Source organism: Leptonychotes weddellii, chromosome 10 (assembly GCF_054177405.1).
Source record: "Leptonychotes weddellii isolate Sample4059 chromosome 10, ASM5417740v2, whole genome shotgun sequence".
Taxonomy (NCBI): Eukaryota; Metazoa; Chordata; class Mammalia; order Carnivora; family Phocidae; genus Leptonychotes; species Leptonychotes weddellii.
In genome coordinates, this window is record NC_138378.1 from 58,011,540 (window position 1) to 58,025,130 (window position 13,591).

At 39.1% G+C, this 13,591-nt stretch overlaps 2 long non-coding RNA genes across 2 annotated transcripts in view; one reads left to right on the top strand and one right to left on the bottom strand.

The window, feature by feature from the left end:
• LOC145723893 (uncharacterized) overlaps positions 1 to 3,322 on the top strand; it is a 26,840-nt gene extending 23,518 nt beyond the window's left edge. Inside the window, exons 3-4 of the long non-coding RNA XR_014149279.1 lie at positions 2,753 to 2,809; positions 3,220 to 3,322. This is a non-coding gene — a long non-coding RNA (uncharacterized LOC145723893). The remainder of the gene's footprint in view (positions 1 to 2,752; positions 2,810 to 3,219) is intronic.
• The window catches only part of LOC145723892 (uncharacterized), a 291,096-nt gene that overhangs the window by 35,706 nt on the left and 241,799 nt on the right, over positions 1 to 13,591 (bottom strand). The window lies entirely within an intron of this gene.

A 13,591-nucleotide genomic window follows, 5' to 3' on the forward strand; every position in this document is an offset into this window, starting at 1 on the left:
GCGCCTGGGTGGCTCAGTTGGTTAAGCGACTGCCTTCGGCTCAGGTCATGATCCTGGAGTCCCGGGATCAAGTCCCACATCGGGCTCCCTGCTCGGCAGGGGGTCTGCTTCTCCCTCTGCCCTCTTCCCTCTCATGCTCTCTGTCTCTCATTCTCTCTCTCTCAAATAAATAAATAAAATCTTTAAAAAAAAAAAAAAAACCAACGGCCCACTAACTCTAACGCCAACACAGCAATCCACTCTGTTGATTGGGTCAATTGCAATCAGATGAAATCAGGGGGACATTTTTTTTCTATTAGGGGTAATTGACCCATGAGACTGGAATTCAGGAAATAAACAAAAGCTTTCTCAGAATTCTCATTCTCCTGATTTTGAGCAGGAGTGATATCCCCCTGTCGCCCTCCCTGAACCTTAACTTCCTTCTCTAGAAAGAAAGCAAGATTATCGATTATTTTGTAGAAAAGATATTTTCATGTAGTCACACACGCTCCATGTTGTGACTATAAACATTGCATTTAAACTTCATTGGGATTGGGGACAAACTTTGTAATCATAAACATACTGGAGGAGAAAAAAAATCACAAAATGTCAATAGACTTCACTTTGTAAGAATTTAATACTTCTCTATGACAAGAGAAACTAAATAAAATAAAAAGTCAAATGACAAATGGGAAGATATTTATAACACATTTAACAGGCAAGGATTAATATGCTTCACTGGTAAGGGATTCTTACATAGCAATAAGAAAAAAATCCCTAATATCCTGTTGTAAAAGTGGGCAAACAGGGCAATCTTGAAAAATAAGCTGAAGGACTTACACCATTAGATATTAAAGTAATTAAGACATTGTGATATTGTCTCAACAATACAAAAAACAGTCACCCAATGGAACAGAACCACATATATATGGTCATCTGATTTATGACAAAGGCAATAAATATGGTAGGCAGCAGGTAAAGGTGTTCTTTCCATTAAATGATGCTGGGTGCATTGACTATCTGTATGGAATAAAATGTATCTGGACCCATACCTCATACCATACACAAAAATCAATTCCAAATGGATTACAGATCTAAATATGAAAGAGAAAAAAAATAAAACTCTCAGAGGAAAACATAGAAGAACACTTTTATGTTCTTGGAATGGGCAAAGATTTAAGCAATCACAAAAAGCATTAACCATTAAAGAAAAAAATTGATCAATTGACCATTTTAAATAAAAAACTTCTGTCCATCCAAAGATACTACTGACAGAGCAAAAAGGGAATCCACTGACTGACAAAAGATATTTAAATGCATGTATATATCCAACTTACTGAACAGAAAGAAGAGCAAAGATTTGAAAAGATACTTTGCAAAAGAATATATCTAAATGGCCAAGAGACATATGAAAAGGACCTTAATATCAGTCATCAGGAAAATTCAAATTAAAACTACAATGAGATTCTGTTACACACCCATCAGAATGGCTAAAATTGAAAAGACATGATACTAAATGTTGGCAAGGATATGAAGCAACTGTAACTCTCATACATGACTGATGGGATGTAAATTGGTACAACCACTTTGGAAAACTGACAATATCTATTAAAGCTATATATATATATACACACACACATATACATATATATGTTTAGCAATTCCACTCCTACATAACTATCCAGCAGAAATATGGACATACATCATTCTCCAAAAGACATGTCATAGCAGCACTATTTATAGTAGTACCAAATGGGAAAATGCCCAAATGCTCACCAATGGATAAATAAATTGTCATATATTCACACAATGGAATTCCCTCAGCAATAAGAAGAAACAATCTACAACTATATGCAACAACATGAATGAATCTCATAAACAGATATTGTGGGAAAGGAGCCAGACGCAAAACAGTACACACCTTATAATTCCATTTATATAAAGTACAAAAACAGGTAAAATAATCTTTTTGTTGTGCTAGTGAGAGTGGAAATCACCCATTCTGAAAGGTGTTTTGGCAAAATAGCAGAATGGATCAAGGATCTCAAAAAACTTCCTGCCTGTCGACTTCCTAAATTCCATCCTAAGGAAGGAATTGTAGATGCCCATGCAGATTTACATTAAAAGATATCCATGCTAGAGTTCTTATAATAATAAAAAGTTGAAAACTGATAAATATATATAATAGAGAAGTAAATAAACTTTGGTATATCAACATTGATGAAGTATTATGCAACCAATAAATATCAGGTTTTTGAAGAATATTTAATATTATCCAATAGTCATGATTTATTTAAGATTTTATTTATTTATTTGAGATAGAGCGCGTGCGCACACGTGTGTGCACACACTAACAAGGGGGAGGGGCAGAGGGAGAGGGAGAAGCAGGTTCTCTGCTGAGCAGGGAGCCTGATGCGGGCTGGATTCCAGGACCCTGGGATCATGACCTGGGCCAAAGGCAGACGCTTAACCGACAGAGCCACCCAGGCTCCCCAATAGTTATGATTCAATGTTCAGTAAAAAAATATAGAATAGAAACCTATTTATATAATGCAGTCCCAGATTTATTATATATATACTCATATACATATATACATACATAAGAGAAGGAGGGAAAAATACCACCAGGTCAATACTGGTCATTTCTGTGAAGAGCTTTTACCTTTTCTTCTTTAAAAAATTTTCCCTATTAAGTCCCTAGGGCTAACTCCAAGGTTCTGTCATAGCCTTCAACCTATCACTGAAGTGACTCAGTACCTCTTTCATTCCCCAGGAGGAGTACAACAGGACCAAGTGTTGATTTTGACTGAAGATTCCATAGGAAAGACAGGTGAGAGTTTTACACTGCACAGTTCAGAGCAACTCAAATATATCCTTCAGGTGTGTCTTGTGATGGTTAATTTTATGTATCAGCTTGACTGGGCCACAGGATACCCAGATAACTAGTTAACATTATTTCTAGGTGTGTCTGTGAGGATGTTCCAGAAGAGATTAGCATCTGAATCTGTAGACTTTGAGTAAGGCAGATGGCCCTCCCCAATGTGGGTGGGTGTTATATAATCCACTGAAGGTCTGAATACAGCAAAAGGTGGAGGAAGGGAGATTTTCTTTTGTCTGCCTGACTACTTGAGCTGGACATTGGTATTCTCCTGCCCTCTGGAACTCACTCTATTAGATCTCTGGTTCTTGGGCCTTCAAACTTGGACTAGAACTTAGACCATCAGTTCTTTTTGTTCTCAGGGCTTTTGACTTGGACTGGAACTATATCACCAGCTTTCCTGAGTCTCCAGCTTGCAGATGGCAAGTAATAGGACTTCTCAGTCTCTAGAACCCTATGAGTCAAATCCTTACAGTAAGTCTCTTTATATATATCCTACTGGGTAACATACCTATCAATATATATTCTGTTGGTTATATATCTCTTTATGCATATATCCTATTGGTTCTGATTTTCTGGGTAACCCTAATACATGCCTCATCCCTCAATTCTCTCCAGCTATAAGCCACACAAGGTTTCCTCTTTGTTGTCTTTCCCTGGGTAGCACCAGACAGGCTGGTGTCTGGTTTTTCAATTCCAGAGCTTGCCCATCCCAGGCTTCCAGATCTCTCTCCCTTTCTTATGCAGAACAATTCACTTCTCCAAATATGCATACAACCGTCACTCACTCGGCAAAAACAAACAAAAGTTCTTGTCAATTTGCAAGTTTTCTACAATAAGTTCATATTACTTTCAGAATCAGAAAATTCCAAAATACTCATAGCAGTTCAGTAGGGAGAAGTTTTTCTGTAGGCAGCCCCAGTATTAATGAAAACATGTAATCTGCAAGATCAAGTCCAACTGGTTAAAATTAATCTTCAGGCCAGAAATTCCTCAACCCCCCAAAATATGCATATCAGGTACAAATTTGTCTGATAATTTGAATTATCAGTGCAGCAGCTCCCTGTGGTGACAGCAGAGATTGAAGAACTATTTGCATTAGTATTAGCCTTATATAACATGGATCAATAACCAGATGAAACAGTTAATTCTGGACCCAGAGAAAATAATGGCATGAGCAAACATAAGAATTAGGTGGTTCGAAGCTCATTTCTGCTTAGTTTTTTTAGTAGTAGAATAATTACCTTCCTGAAATCTCTAGTGTCCTAAGAAGCTTAAATTATTAATCTAGACCTTTCTCCTTTTCTGATATATGAATTCAATGCTATAAATTTCCCTCTTAGCATTGCTTTCACTGCACCCCACAGATTTTGTTAAGTTGTATTTTTATTTAGTTCAAAATATTTAAAACATTGTTTGAGACTTATTCTTTGACCAATGTGTTATATAGAAGGGTGTTGTGGGGCACCTGGGTGGTTCAGTTGGTTGAGCATCTGATTCTTGATTTCAGCTCAGGTCATGATCTCAGGGTCCTGGGATAGAAACCGCCCCCCCCTCCCCGCTCCCCGCCCCTGACCAGCCCAGCTCAGCGGGGAGTCTGCTTGTCTCCCTCTCTCTCTGCCCCTCCCCCTGCTCATTCTCTCTCAAATAAATAAATACTTTAAAAAAAATAGAAGCGTGGGGCGCCTGGGTGGCTCAGTTGGTTAAGCGACTGCCTTCGGCTCAGGTCATGATCCTGGGGTCCCTGGATCGAGTCCCACATCGGGCTCCCCGCTCAGCGAGGAGCCTGCTTCTCCCTCTGACCCTCCCCCCGTCATGTACTCTCTCTCTCTCTCATTCTCACTCTCTCAAATAAAAAAAAAAAAAGAAGCGTGTTGTTTAATCACCAAATATTTTGTAATTTCCACCTATCTTTCTGTTACTGATTTTCTAGTTTAATTCCATTGTGGTTTGAGAGCATACTTTGTATGATTTTTATTCTAAATTTGTTGATGTGTGTTTTATGGCCCAGAATGTATTCTATCTTGGTGAATGTCCCATGTAGGCTTGAGAAGACTTATTCTGCTTTTGTGGGATAAAATATTCTATAAATGTCAGTTAGTTCCAGTTGATTGATGGCTCCAGTTCAACTATATCCTTACCAATTTTCTGCCTATTGGATGTGTCAGTTACTAATGGAGGGGTATTCAAATCTCCAACTATAAGAGTGGATTCATCTATTTCTCCTTCCAGTTCTATCAGTTTTGCTTCACATATTTTGATGCTTTGTTGTTAGATGCATACAAATTCAGGATTAGTATGTTTTCTTGGAGAATTGAACCCTTTATTATTAATAATTTTCCTTGATATTATTGATATTGTTATGATAGTTTTTCATGTTCTGAAGGTAGCTTTGAATTTAATACAGCTACTCCAGCTTTCTTTTGATTAGTGTTCCCATGGTATATCTTTCTCTATCCCTTTACTTTTTTTTTTTTAAAGACTTTATTTATTTGAGAGAGAATGAGAGATAGCACGAGAGGGAAGAGGGTCAGAGGGAGAAGCAGACTCCCTGCTGAGCAGGGAGCCCGATGTGGGACTCGATCCCAGGACTCCAGGATCATGACCTGAGCCGAAGGCAGTCGCTTAACCAACTGAGCCACCCAGGCGCACATCTATCCCTTTACTTTTAATCTGGATGTGTCTTTATACTTCAAGTGGGCCTCCTATGGATAATACATGGTTTTTAGCCACCCTTTCAGTCTCTTTTAATTGGTATATTTCTGTTCTCATTGAAAATGATTACTGGGGGGGCTCCTGGGTGGCTCATTTGGTTAGGCGACTGCCTTCGGCTCAGGTCATGATCCTGGAGTCCCGGGATCGAATCCCACATCGGGCTCCCTGCTCAGCAGAGAGTCTGCTTCTCCCTCTGGCCCTCCCCCCTCTCATGTGCTCTCTCTCTCTCAAATAAATAAATAAAATCTTAAAAAGAAAAAAGAAAATGATTATTGGGGGCACCTGGGGGGCTCAGTTGGTTAAGTGTCTGCCTTCAGCTCAGATCATGATCCCAGAGTCCTGGGATCGAGTCCCGCATCTGGCTCCCTGCTCAGCAGGGAGTCTGCTTCTCCCTCTATCCTTAACCCCTGCTTGTGATATTTTTCTCTCTCTCTCTCTCAAATAAATAAAGTCTTAAAAAAAAAAAAAAGAAGAAAATGATTATTGGGGCACCAGTTTGGCTCAGTCTGAAGAGCATGTGACTCTCGATCTCAGTGTTGTGAGTTCAAGCCGCATGTTGGGTGTAGAGATTACTTAAAAATAAAACCTTAAAAAAATGAAAATAACAAAATAAAATGATTATTGATATAATTGGATTAATATCTACCATAGTTGCAACTGTTTTCTATTCATTGCACTTGTTCTTTGTTTCTTGTTTTCCCCTTTTTCTGCCTTCTCTGTTCTTAATTGGGTATTTTATATTATTCCATTTTCTCTTAACACATTAATTATCCCTTTTTAAAACTTGTAAAAAAATGTTTGCCTTGGGGGTGCCTGGGTGACTCAGTCAGTTAAATGTCTGCCTTCGACTCAGGTCATGATCCTGGAGTCCTGGGATTGAGCCCCACATCGGGCTCCCTGCTCAGCGGGGAGCCTGCTTCTCCCTCCCCTCTGCCTGCCGCTCCCCCTGCTTGTGCTTGCTCTCTCTCTCTCTGTCAAATAAATAACTAAATAAAATCTTAAAAAAAAGTTTGCCCTGAAGTTTGCAATATACATTTACAACTAATCTAAGTCTATTTTAAAATAACATTGTATTGCTCATTGGCAGGATGAGTACCTTATAACAGAGTATTCCCAGTTTTGCCCTCTTGTCTCTTATAATTTGCTGTCATTCATTTCACTTATTCATAAGCTATGGTTACCCAATACATTATTGCTATGGTTATTCTTTTAAACAAGCAGCTAACTATTAGATTAATTAAGAATAACAAAAATATAAGATTTCATTTTACTTTCATTCGTTTTTTGCCTAACATCCTTCTCTCTCTCTTTTTTAAAATGTAGATTCGAGTTTCTGGCCTATTATATAGTTTTCCTCCTCTGTGAAGAACTTCCAACATTTTTTTCAAGGGCCCGTCTGCTGGTGACAAATTCCCTTACTTCTGTTTGTCTGAAAAAGCCTTTATTTCTCCTTCACTTTTGAAGACAATGTTACAGGATACAATTCGGTGGTTTTTAAATTTCAACACACTAATTATTTCATTCCATTCTCTTCTTGTTTGTATGGTTTCTAAGGAGAAGTCTGATGTGATTCTTATCGTTGTTCCTCTGTAATTAAGGTGTTTTTCCCCTCCTTTGGCTTCCTTCAGGATTTTTCTTTTCTAAAGGCAAATATCAGATAGATTTGTCTAAACAAAAATAATAAAATGTTATATGATCAAGAAGGACAAAGCAAGGGCGCCTGGGTGGCTCAGTTGGTTGGGCGACTGCCTTCGGCTCAGGTCATGATCCTGGAGTCACAGGATGGAGTCCCGTATCGGGCTCCCTGCTCGGCAGGGAGTCTGCTTCTCCCTCTGACTCTCCTCCCTCTCATGCTCTCTGTCTCTCATTCTCTCTCTCTCAAATAAATAAATAAAATCTTAAAAAAAAGGACAAAGCAAAATGAATGCCACAAACTAAAAAAATACTTGCAATGGTGGAAAAAGGGTTAATAGTCTTAAGAAATCAAAAGCTTACTTATAAGATAAAGCTTAATGTTGTAAAAGAAAAATAGGCAAAGAACATGAAAAGGAAACTCACAAAAGAAGGAATTAAAATGGACAATAAACATATGTAACAAAAAAAAATCTTCGGTAACTGCAAATGAAATTAATTTAAGAAGAAGATATGTTTTTTAACCTTTCAGATTGACAAAGATGTGAAAATGTTTGCTGCATCTGGGAAGGGTACTATCCTAATACAGCTGATGGCATGTATATTGTTACAATTCTGGAGGGCAATTTGGTAAATTTTATTAAATTCCTTCAAAACATCCATTTGTTTTGATTCAGCAATTGCACTTCTAGGAATTTATTCTGAGGAACTAGTTGGACAAATAGACAACGATGTATGTATATAGCACAGTGTATCATGGTAATGTTTATAATAGGGAAAAATTTGCAACATTTTGAAGGTCCAAAAAGTGTTTTTTTGTTTTTTTAAGTTGATTAAAAAAAAAAAAACAAAAAGTGAGAGATGAGAGATAAGAGAGAAAAAAACAATTTGAAATAGGCAAACAGGTCCTTATATCATAAAGCCTTGTTTTCCTAAGTGGCAATCCTTTGTAGATAGAGAATGGAAGGAGCAGAATGTAATGAGACATCCTGTACATATGATGCCCTCCCGTCTCTGAAGACCCAGAAGTTTGCACACCCTGACAAGAGGGGCTTACCTCCTTGGTTCCACAAACACACATCACCCTGTCCTCAGGTTCTTTAAATAGCATTGCCCATCACTCCCTTTGAAAGCTAGAAATGTAGCTCCTTTATCAGTCCTACCCTGGGAAAATGTGACTTCTTTGGGCCAGGAGGTGAGGAAGGGAAATCAGAATATAGTAGTTACTCAATAAATCCTTGGATGTAGCCAAGGCAGCCAGGATACGATGTCAGCATGCCCAGCTCCATCCTGGGCCCATTGAGTGGAATTAACCACCTACAAATGAAAGGTTTGCAACTCACAGCAAGGCCGATATACCTGGAATTTTCCCATATCACTTCCCATTTTGTGCTGACTCTGTTACTCATGACTGTCATGTTCTCAAATCCTCTGACCTTCCTTTGGCTCCAGACCTGGCTCCTGGGTGCCTTGGCTATGGAGACCATTTTCAGGTAAGCCATTCCAGCCTGGCTGGACTACCTGGCCTCCTGGCATCCCATCCCCCATCAGTAACCAGGGAAACTAGGATGTGCCACTTCCGTGCTTCTCCCCAATCTTGGGGGGCCGTACACCCCATACCAATCTCTCCTCCACCTCAGGGAAGAGGGAGCAGAAACAAAGGGATATATTTATTAGATCAAATAACATTAGAGTTAGAAGGAACAATATTCATCAGTTAGCTAAACTGACCTCATTTAAGGTGAGATGACTTATGGTCACACAGCTAATTCCAATGTAACATGACACCTGGCTACCAGGCTGAGCTTTTTTGCTTTATTTTATTTAAAAGAAAATCTTATTAATTAATTTATTATTATTATTATTATTATTACCAATTCCTATGATTCCTGAGATCTATAAGTCCACCTACCTGTGATTCAGCTACTTGGAAATGAACCATAGGTCTAGTCCATGTCTTTGATCGTCTTATAAGGAGGAGGGAAATGTGCCATGTCTTTTTCAAAGCTCTCCTCCCTGATTGTTGGACCCTCCTTCTAGGAAGAATGAAGCAGGCCTGGTGGGGTCCCAGCCTGGAAGTTGATTCGCAGGATAGCCAGGAGCAGAGAGAGGCAGAACAAAGGAACACAAACATACCTGAAAGAAGGCTCAGGGTCCAGGCAGCAGAAGCCCCATCTCTTTTTGAAGGCGAAGCAGGCCACAAAAGTCAAAGGCCAAGTAAATACAGGAACAGTCTTTGGTTGTTGGGGCTGGGGTTGTGGAGAGGAGGGATTCGAAAGATGTAAGAGGGGAATTGAAAGGAATTAAGATGTAGTTGGTAAATGGGTGAATGAGGCCAGAGGACAGATCCTTCATGGATGCTGAATGAAGGTAGGGGGAGAGTACAGCTGACTTAACTGAAAATTACAAAGGGGGAGGTGTGGAAAACCACCCAGTTATGAACCTTCCACCTGCAGTCAGAGAACACAGCAAGTCCTGGTAAACCAACTGAATGTCTCCCAGAGTTCAGTTTTGCAAACAGTTACTGAAAGTCGGAATAGTCACTGAAAAAGTTCTCCAGACTTCTTCCCACTACTGTCCCAATCACACTGCCTTAGAGGGGTGTAAGTACCATTCTCCTACAATCCCTAAGGCATTGTAAATCTCACCATACTTTCTGACTCAACCATGGAAAGTCTATAATTGTTCTTTCCTGAAAACAGATTCCCTAAATGTCTGTACCACTAATGCTAAAGTTGCTCTACTCAAACCTTTGGAGTCAGCTATGACTTTCTCCCATTCATTCATTCAGCAAATATTATTGAGCATTTATTCCATCAGGTACACTGTGTGAGGTTCTGGGATATCCAATGGTCAATAAGACAAAGTGATATTTGCCTCATGGGACATACACTCAAGCACTCACCACACCGTATTGAATCTGTCTTCATAACAATGGTCATATTAATTCTTTTCATCTACCACCATTTCAGTTTAGTATTCCAGCACCCTGAACTTTTCCAGCAGCCTCCTGTCTTCCTGTTTGCATTATCTCCTGCACTCTGATTTATCATATACTCTACCCATTCCTAAGTATGATAGAGCATCTGTAACACATGAGATTTACAAATATAAATTCCTGGATCCCAGCCCAGACCTACTGAATAAGAAGGGTGGTAGGGTCCCAAGAATCTATATCATTTTTAAAGCTAACTCTAGGATTCTGATGCACATCCAGGTTCAGGAGTCATTGCTCCACGTCACTATCCAGTGCAATTCCACTTGCTTGAAATTCTTGAAGAAATTTTCATTGTCTACAGAAGAAACTAACATATTAGCTTGGCATTCAATACTCCAACCTGTCTATTCCAACTTGCTTTTACTAAAATTCTAGTCCACCTTTAATTACATAACCTTGAGAGAAATCACTCAAATTGGCAGGTACAAAATCAGGGACACAGTCTTTATTCCTGTGCTACAAAAACTCTTCTGCAGCTAGTTTAGTAAAAAATTTGAAGTAATAATGTATTTATGTTCTTTGCCAAATACCATTGTGGTGAGAGTTTCATCCCCCATTCTCTGTTCTTTTCCTCTCCTGTTTCCATTCCTTTCTGCTTCATGGTTCTCTTCCTGATTTTTTTCTCATTTAAATAGTCATACTCACCTTGCTAAAGCAAACTAGCTTGTTCTTATGTTGTGAATCACAAAGTAATATGTGTTTGTTGTAAAAAAAAAAAATTCTTATTACATGGAGGAAAAACACCATAAAAAGTGAAAGTGCCCTCTCCCTTCCACTCCAAGCCCACTCTTGGGAGGTAACCTATATTGACAGTTTGGTGATGCAAAGCTCTTTAACTTTACTTACATTTCCACTTTCCATAGGGATTTTGCATCTGCTCTCTGAACTGCTCTTACCGTCCCCAACACCTCTGTCCCTGTATTGGCTCAGATCAGCACCCATCCAAATCTTGCATGCCCCCTGAGGACACCGAGGACAACTGTTCCTTTCCCATACCTTCTTTTCTGACTACAGGAAAGAGACTGACTAGTGATGCACTATTATTTTCCTGACTTCCTCTCAAAAAGTTTCTTAATTACCACTAAAACTCTTTTTTCTACCATTACCTATTTGGGGGGCCTCCTGTTGCGTGCAGGACCATGCCTTTCCGCAGCACATTTTACTAACTGGCAGAGAAGGTGATGGACATGATTTCCTGAGTCCTAGAAAGATTTCCCATCACACTTCCTCCCAAATATTTCTTCTGCTAGAAGCTGAAGTTTGGAATCCCTCCAACAATTTTTTTAGTAACAGCTTTTATTGAGATATAATTCACACACCATATATCTAAAGTATGCAGTTTGATGTTTTTTTAGTATATTCACAAACTTGCACAACCATGACTATAATAAATTTTAGAACACTTTCATCACCCCAAAAAGAAGCCCATACCCATTAGCAGTCACTCCTTATTTCCCCCAACCCTCCCAGTCCTAGGTAACCACTGACTAACTGTGTCTCTTTATGGATTTGCCTATTCTGGGTAGTTCACGTAAATGTGAAATCATACAATATGTATGGGTTTTATTTTGTTACTGGCTTCTTTCAGTTAGCATAATGGTTTCAAGTTTCAGCCACACTGTAGCGTGTACATGTATTAGTACTTCATTCTCTTTTTTTATGGCTGAATAATATTCTGTTGTGGAGATAGATCACATTTTATTTATCCATTCATTAGTTGATGGACATCTGTGTTGTTTCTATTTTTTGCCTATTATGAATAATGCTTCTGTGAATATTCATGCACAAGTTTGTATATGGACATGCTTTCGTTTGTCTTGGGAATGTGCCAAGGAGTGGGATTGTTGTGTCATACGGTAACTCTGTTTAACATCTTGAGGAACTGCCAGACTGTTTTCTAACATGGTTACACCATTTCACAGTCCCACCAGTGTATGGTGTATGAGGGCTCTAATTTCTCCACATCTTTACCAACACTTGTTATTTCCCATTTTAAATACCCATTCCAGTGGGTGTGAAATAGTGTCTCATTGTGGTTCTGATTTGCATTTCCCTAATGACTAATGATGCTGACCATCTCTTCATATGCTTATTGGCCATTTTAATATATTCTTCAGAGAAAGGTCTATTCAGATCCTTTGCCCATTTTCTCTTTTAAAGATTTTATTTATTTATTTATTTATTTATTTATTTGAGAGAGAGAGAGCACAAATGGGGGGGAGGAGTAGAAGAAGAGGGAGAAGCAGACTCTCCACTGCGCAGGGAGCCTGAGATGGGGCTCAATCTCAGTACCCTGAGATCATGACCTGAGCTGAAGGCAGATGCTTAACCGACTGAGCCACCCAGGTCCCCCTCTGCCCATTTTTAATTGGGTTATTTTTTTTTATTATCAAGTTATAGGAATTCTTTATATATTCCAAGTCACTAGTATATTATTTGCAAAATTTTCTTCCATTCTGTCAGTTGTCTTTTTTACTTCCTCAAGAGTGACCTTTGCAGCACATGATTTTTCAATTTTGATGATGCCCAATTTATCTATTTTTTTTGTTGTTGCTTGTGCTTTGGTGTCCTATGCAAGAAACCATTGACAAATCCAAAGTCAAGAAGATTTACACCTATTTTTTCTTCTAAGAGTTCTATAATTTAGCTCTTACATTTAGGTCTTTGATTCATTTTGGGTTAATTTTTGCATATGGGATTGAGGTAGGGGGTCCAACATCATTCTTTTGCATGTGTCTATCCAGCTGTCTCAGTACCATTTGTTGAAGAGAATTTTTCCCCCCATTAAATTGTCTTGGTACCCTTCTAATGATTAAAAGAACAGCACACCATAAAATTCTATGCTTTCAGAAGGCACCTTATGAATCTGCACTGGTCAGGTTTTTTAGTTGCAGACATGAGAATGCATTGTAGCTAATTTAATTGGGGAGAAATTTATTAAATTATTGTTGGAAGGAAAAGAGGCAGAACCTCTGGATCAGAGGTTCTCAAACTTGGCTGCACAGTGGGGTTGTCTGGGAACTAATGGTCATATTATACCCCATTCCATAAATCAGACTGTCTGGGGGTAGAATGCAGGCATTGGTATTTCTTAAAAAAAATATCTCCTTAGGTGACTCCAATATATAGCCAAGATTGAAAATCAGTACTCTAGACTGAGCTCCTAGGAATAACATCTAGGTCCACCCTGCTGATTTGCCTGGTGAGGGAGCTGCTGCCATCACATGCCTCAGAACAACACAGCCTCTGCCATAATCTGCTTTCTGCGGCACCACTGACAATCTAAAAAATACACTGCCTTGGGCGCCTGGGTGGCTCAGTTGGTTAAGCGACTGCCTTCGGCTCAGGTCATGATCCTGGAGTCCCGGGATCGAGTCCCGCATCGGGCT